Source organism: Helianthus annuus, chromosome 10 (genome assembly GCF_002127325.2).
Source record: "Helianthus annuus cultivar XRQ/B chromosome 10, HanXRQr2.0-SUNRISE, whole genome shotgun sequence".
NCBI classification, from domain to species: domain Eukaryota; kingdom Viridiplantae; phylum Streptophyta; class Magnoliopsida; order Asterales; family Asteraceae; genus Helianthus; species Helianthus annuus.
In genome coordinates this window covers 109,003,032-109,009,546 of record NC_035442.2, presented here as the reverse complement: position 1 = coordinate 109,009,546, position 6,515 = coordinate 109,003,032, and positions in this window count along the sequence as shown.

The following is a 6,515-nucleotide window of genomic DNA, read 5'->3' as shown; positions in this document are numbered from 1 at the left end:
TTTCAACAGATAGACTATTTATTTGGAAAGGTTTTCCTTGTTCAAAAGCTTGTGCATTTTCTTTTGGAATTTTCTATTGTAAATAGTAGCTTAAGAACCTTGGAAACAACAAGAAAGCTTGATGCTTCTTTTCTTTAACATTTTTCAAATTATTAACCAAATCAGTAAACAATGCTTGGGAGTAATTGTAATCAGTTTTTGACATAATAGCATATCCCAAGTAAGATTGAATTTTTAAAGGAATTTCATTGAAAGCAGTTGTTTTATTTGAAACACATATGAGCAGGGTATGAAACGGGAATTTCATAGGAGGTGGAAATTCTCCTTTTTGCATGGTTGCTTTTGTTAACTGTCCTGCACACCCTTTTTCGATCAAATCAATTTGATACTCATCTTTAGGGAAGGAAGTTTTACCTACTAAATCATTCATCTGAAAAACCTCTAAGATGGTTTGTGGAGTTATTGAAACCAAAATACATCCTACTTTTGAGTAAATTGCCCAAGGCTTTTTATATTGAACTTGAAGTTCAACATTAGCCCAGAAATCTCGTAGGGTATCTTGATAAATGGGTGCATTACAAGTGAGCAAAGTTTTGTTCTTTGAGGAAGATAAGGCATCAATGATTTTTATCTATCAGTGGATAGGCATCAGTGGTTGAAACACTGATGTTTAAGCAACAGTGGACAACAAGGAAATGAAGAAACAGAGGTTGTCTTTTAGCAGTGGGTGAATTTTCAACAATCAAAGGTTTGAAACAGACAGTGGATATGGACAGACTTTTAAGGATTAATGAAAAATTTCATTTTAACTATTTTTAAGGATGGATTTTTTATTTTCTGAAAACATTTTAATGCGTTTTATTCTTGGAAAACCAAGTTTTGCTTGTTAGTCCATGTTAAGCATGCCAATCCTAGAGATTAAGCTTTCAAAGGTGGATGTATCTAATGCTTTTGTTAGCACATCTGCTGGCTGATCTTTTGTTGGAATATAATGCAGAGAAATCAAACATTTTTCATAGCAATCCCTCACAAAGTGATGCCTGATGTCAATGTGCTTGGTGGTTGAATGACAGACTGGATTTTTGATGATATTTTCAGCTGCTTGACTATCCAACATGAGAGGTGAATTTAAAGCAGTTATACCAAAATCCAGCAATTGATTTTGAAGTCACAACAGTTGGCCGTACAGCTTGCAGCAGCAATGTATTCTGCTTCAACAGTGGATGTGGAAACAACTGCTTGTTTTTTGCTTTGCCAAGACACTAAGCAATTTCCTAGGAATTGACACCCTCCTGATGTAGACTTCCTGGTTATGTTGCATCCAGCAAAATCACTGTCTGGGAAACCTGAAAGCTTAACATTCCCATTAGCAGGGTACCAGATACCAAATGTGGGAGCACCATTTATGTATCTGAATATCCTTTTCACAACAATGAGGTTAGACTTCCTAGGTGCTGATTGGGATCTAGCACAAACACATGTTGCAAACATGATGTCTGGCCTTGAAGCAGTTAAGTACAATAAAGATCCAACTTCCTAGGTGCTGATTGGGATCTAACCCCACTTTCAAATTCCCATGCAACCCTGGAAACTTTCTACCTGTTCTCTTGTAAAATTTGCTAGTTCTTACACTAAGCAAAGCCAATTCGTGCAAAATGTCCATTTCCTCCAGATCAGTGGGATCAAACATCTCGGTGATTGAGCTCAAAAGATAAGTTGTCAGAGTTCTGGTTTTCCCCACTTGCTGTAAAAGCATAGTTGGGTGAGTAAGGCTCAGAGTTGTTAAAGGCTCCACCTGCAGTTATGTCAATGTAATGGTCATAACTCTGGTCCTTACTGCCACCAAAAGACTCTTCTTGACCTAAAAGTGTTGTGTGGCCAAAGGTGTAATCATCAGCAACTTTCCCAGATTCCTGCAACTTCTTTTTCTGGTTCAGCTCTCTCTCATAGGTGAGGAGCCGGCCATGAAGTTGGGTCAAACTTAGCTCTTTAAAAGCCACAGAATTTCTGGTTACGAAAGCTATAGTGTCCCACTTGTCTGGTAATGACCTAAGAAACCTACTATTTAAAGTGGACTTTGCAAATTCGACATTAACCAGTTTAAGTTCACTAATGAGATAGCTAAATCTTTCAAACTGTTGGGTTAGAGACTCTCCTTTGACATGACAAAACATTTCATATTGCTGATTCAAAACCTCCCTGTTGTTTTCTATAACCTCTTATGTTCCACCGAACTGTTCTTTCAGTGCATCCCAAAGCTCTTTGGCACTGTTGCAATGCAATAGTCCAGCATAAATTTCATTTGGAAGAGCTAAAGCCACAATGCTAAAAGCCTTTGCATCAAATTCGATTATTTGAAAATCCCGATCTAAGTAATTTTCAAGGCTTTTAGGTACTTGGGCCTTGGGATCTTCTGTGCTAGGCCCCATTGGAACATGTGTTCCAAAGATGACTGACTTCCAGCAGCCGGTGTTTTACTGAGCTAACACATGGCCCATCCTGCATTGCTAGATATTGTACTCGGATCTGACAAGTATAGGTGGCTTGAATAGTGTTCCGGTGTTGTGAGGGTCCTGTGAGTGTGATGTCATCTTGGTTATTTTACAGAAGTTTTTGAATAATCAACTTTAGACGTGATTACACTTTACTATGTTTTTCAACTGATACGAACAACTTTAGTATCAATGGATTTGAGCTAAGCTTTTATGTCAAATTGATTGTTAGATCGAATTTGACTGTCCTATGCTCTGATACCAATTGTTAGGATTTGAGTTTGTTCTGATTGTGTTGTTTAACAAAATGAATAATGAAAGAAGATAAATCAGAGAACAATTGCAGCGAAAATGATAGTAAACTTTATAACACAATCAAAGAGAAGTAGTTTTCATCATACACGATTTCATTAGTTAAAAGATTGTATCGAATTACAAAAGTTTAACTATGCATGCATGAATACTAAACTCTCCCTTAGCCAGAGCTCACTAGTTGTTCATACAAGATGAGTGTGTGCAAAAGAGCTAATAGAACAGTACAGGTATTGTTCTATTTGTAGTACAAATCTAACCACTGAGCATCTTGGCTGATGTCACCTAGACAGTGACATCTAACATACTAACAACCTCTAAACACTGATATAAATAAACACTGTTACATTGAACAACTGATATACTAAGTACTGATGCTCCAATCCGCCGTTGATACTTAAACACTGATGTAGGTGAGCAGTGCTTTCATCTTAGGTTGATCAGGCCTTTTGATTCAGTAGTACTTGGTCTTCAACAGGCTTTGATAATCAGCAGTTGATATGTCTTCATCAGTTCTTGTAACCAGCAGTCTTTAGAGAATAGATGTTGAGTAGATCAAACTTTAGGATGATCAGCTGATAGAAACACTGTCATTGGAGGGAACTTAGAACATGCACTGCTTATTATGGATCAACTGTTTGGGAACCAGTTTTGGCTTTTGAATCATCTGTTCTACAGAGAAGGATTGCATGGGCCAACACTTATAAATAAACTACTATTAAGACTTTAACCCGGCCTTGCGGGACGGTATCCCTGCTGACTCAGACCAATATGGCCTAGGGTAGTGTTACCTCCAAAAGGGGGGCATGCCACATTTTGCTTTAGTAACTTAATTAATTATCTTTCAATAATCCGGCCTTGCGGGACTGTATCCTCGTTGACTCAGACCAATATGGCTGAGGGCAGCGTTGCCTCCAAAAGAAGGACATGCCATAATAACTAAAATAATCTCTTAAAAAGCCTAAAGTACAGAAATCATCAAAGGATACGTAATAGAGGAATCAGAACCAAGTGATTCTATCTTGTTTATTGTTTCTTATAATATTTTACTTTCATTTCATTTTTTTACTAAAATCTTTTCTCAAAATTTTGGTTAGATTAGACGTTGACGATATTCCGGTATTAAAAGCTCTTGTGTCCTTAGACGACCTCGTTATCTTATCATCACTATACTACGCCAACGATGGGTGCACTTGCCCTAAGGTGTTGTAGAGAATGATTGTATTATATCGTGTTTTGTAAATTTAAAGTTTAATAAACGAGTAAAAAGTGCTAAAAATATATGAAAAATTATAACACGCTCGCGCCACGTCACTAACCATTACTAAACCCTAAAATATATAAGGGATAAATCATGAAAAAACACTTCTTTGTGAGAAAATTCTATCTAACCATTACTAAACCTTGAACCCTAATCCCTAAACCCCCCCCCCCCAAAAAAAACAGCTATACCCTAAAAGCTAAACCCTAAAGGCTAACGCCTGAAAGCTAAAAACTAAATGCTAAAGCTAAACCTTAAACCCTAAAAACTAAACTGCATAAAAATTCAACACAAATATCAATCATTTGAGAGATTTTTGTTGAGTTTTCACACGAAGAAAGAGTTTTCTCATGATCTTCTCCATATATATATATATATATATATATATATAGGGAGAGGATCATGAGAAAACTAAATATAAATGAGAAAACTAGAAAACTAACTAAAATCCACTAAAAAGGAGGGGGGAGACTTTTAATGAAGGAGGGGTAAAATTGGAAAAAAAATATATAACTTTTCAAACATTTCCCATTTCTCCGTACGTTATCATTTTAAAACAAAAATGGCACCATAAGATCACAAATTTTCTTATCTTTCATTCAAGTATATTCGAGCATATTTTTTATGACATAAAAAAAGATTTATGGTGTCGTCTTGTTTTCAACACTATTATTATAGTAGTGCACATGTGCAATATAACATGTACTACAATTGCATTACATGCTTAAAATTAGCTTTTTGAGTCTAGTTTAGCTTTTAGGGTTAGTTTTTTTGGAGGTTTAGGATTAGGATTAGGTTTTTGGGTGTGGGGGAGGGGGGGTTTAGGTTTTTTTTTTAGGGGGGGGGGGTTAGGTTTTTTTCGGGTTTATGTTTAGGGTTTAGTTTTAGGTTTTTGGGGGGTGGGGGAGGGGGTTTAGGGTTTTTTTTGGGGGGGGGGGGGGTGGGGGGTTTAGGTTTTTTTCGGGTTTATGTTTAGGGTTTAGTTTTAGGTTTTTAGGGGGTGGAGGGGTTTAGGTTTTTTGGGGGGTGGGGTGGTTAGGCTTTTGGTGGGAGGGTGAATTTAGGTTTTTGGGGGGTGGGGGGGTTTAGGTTTTTGGGGGGTGTGGGTGGGGGTGGGTTAAGTGGTTTAGGCTTTCCGTATTAATGCACATGTGCAGTACAACAAAATTTTTTTTTTTTTGAAAATTTTTTTCCATACATAAAAAGTAGCGATTTTTCTTTAAAAAATTGTAAAAAAAAAAAAGAAATTGGTATTTTTTTAGGTTTTTTTTAGTTAGTTTTTTGGTTTTCTCATTTAAACTAGTTTTCTCATGATCCATCCCCTATATATATATATATATATATATATATATATATATATATATATATATATATATATATATATATAGCGAAAGTGTAAATATAATATTCTTTAACGTACGATGCGTACATGAGAAAATTATAATGTGTGTAATTATTTTTATAACATGCGTGATTAGGGTTTACCCCATGCGTGATTTCTGATTTTGTTCATGTGTGATTATGTGTTTTTGAGCATGCGTGATTAGAGTTAGATGTTATAACATGCGTGATTTAATATCGTATGGATAACGCGTTAAGGAATATTGTACGTTAACATTCCCATATATATATATATATATATATATAATATATATATAGGGGAAGGTTCATTTGAGAAGAAATTTTTATTGAGAATAAAAAGAATAAAAGGGTACAATTGTAAAACATTAAATAGTTTTTTTCTGATCTCATTTATTATTATGTTTGACTAATTAATTAGTCATTAAGACTATAATCCTCCACACTAAATATTTTTGCCTACACACATCAAAAGTTATCCTACACATTTCGAAATTTATCCTACACATATTGAAATTTATCCTACACAACTCGTAATTTATCCTACACGCCTCGTATTTATCCTACACTATAAATGAATTTTTATTTTTATTTTTTGTGAAAAATATATATCATAAAAATAATTTACAAATTTAATATAGTTAGTTATGTAAGATGAAACTACCAATTAAAGATGTATGTAATTTGACTAATATACCCTTATAGTTACATTAAGTACAAATATTAAATGAAGTCTAATGAAGCATTCCTATTGGTTGAAGTTTCTTCTTTTTTCTTCTTACAAAGAATTTCTTATCATTTGAACCCTCCACTATATATATATATATATATATATATATATATATATATATATAGAAACGGGTTCAGGAGAGAACGGTGAAAAGTGTGAGAACGGTGAGAACGGATCTTGGCCCAACACGTGGCAAGGCGCCCTAATTGTTATGCGGGGGTACGATTGTCCTTTTATACGTTCCCTCCTTATTCGCGTTATAAGTCTCTTTCAAATTAAAACTCCAAAGATTTATTGTTAGTTGTTACCTCCTTTGCAAGCTTTCTCAGATCTATGGCGTTTAACGTGGATTCTGTTCGAC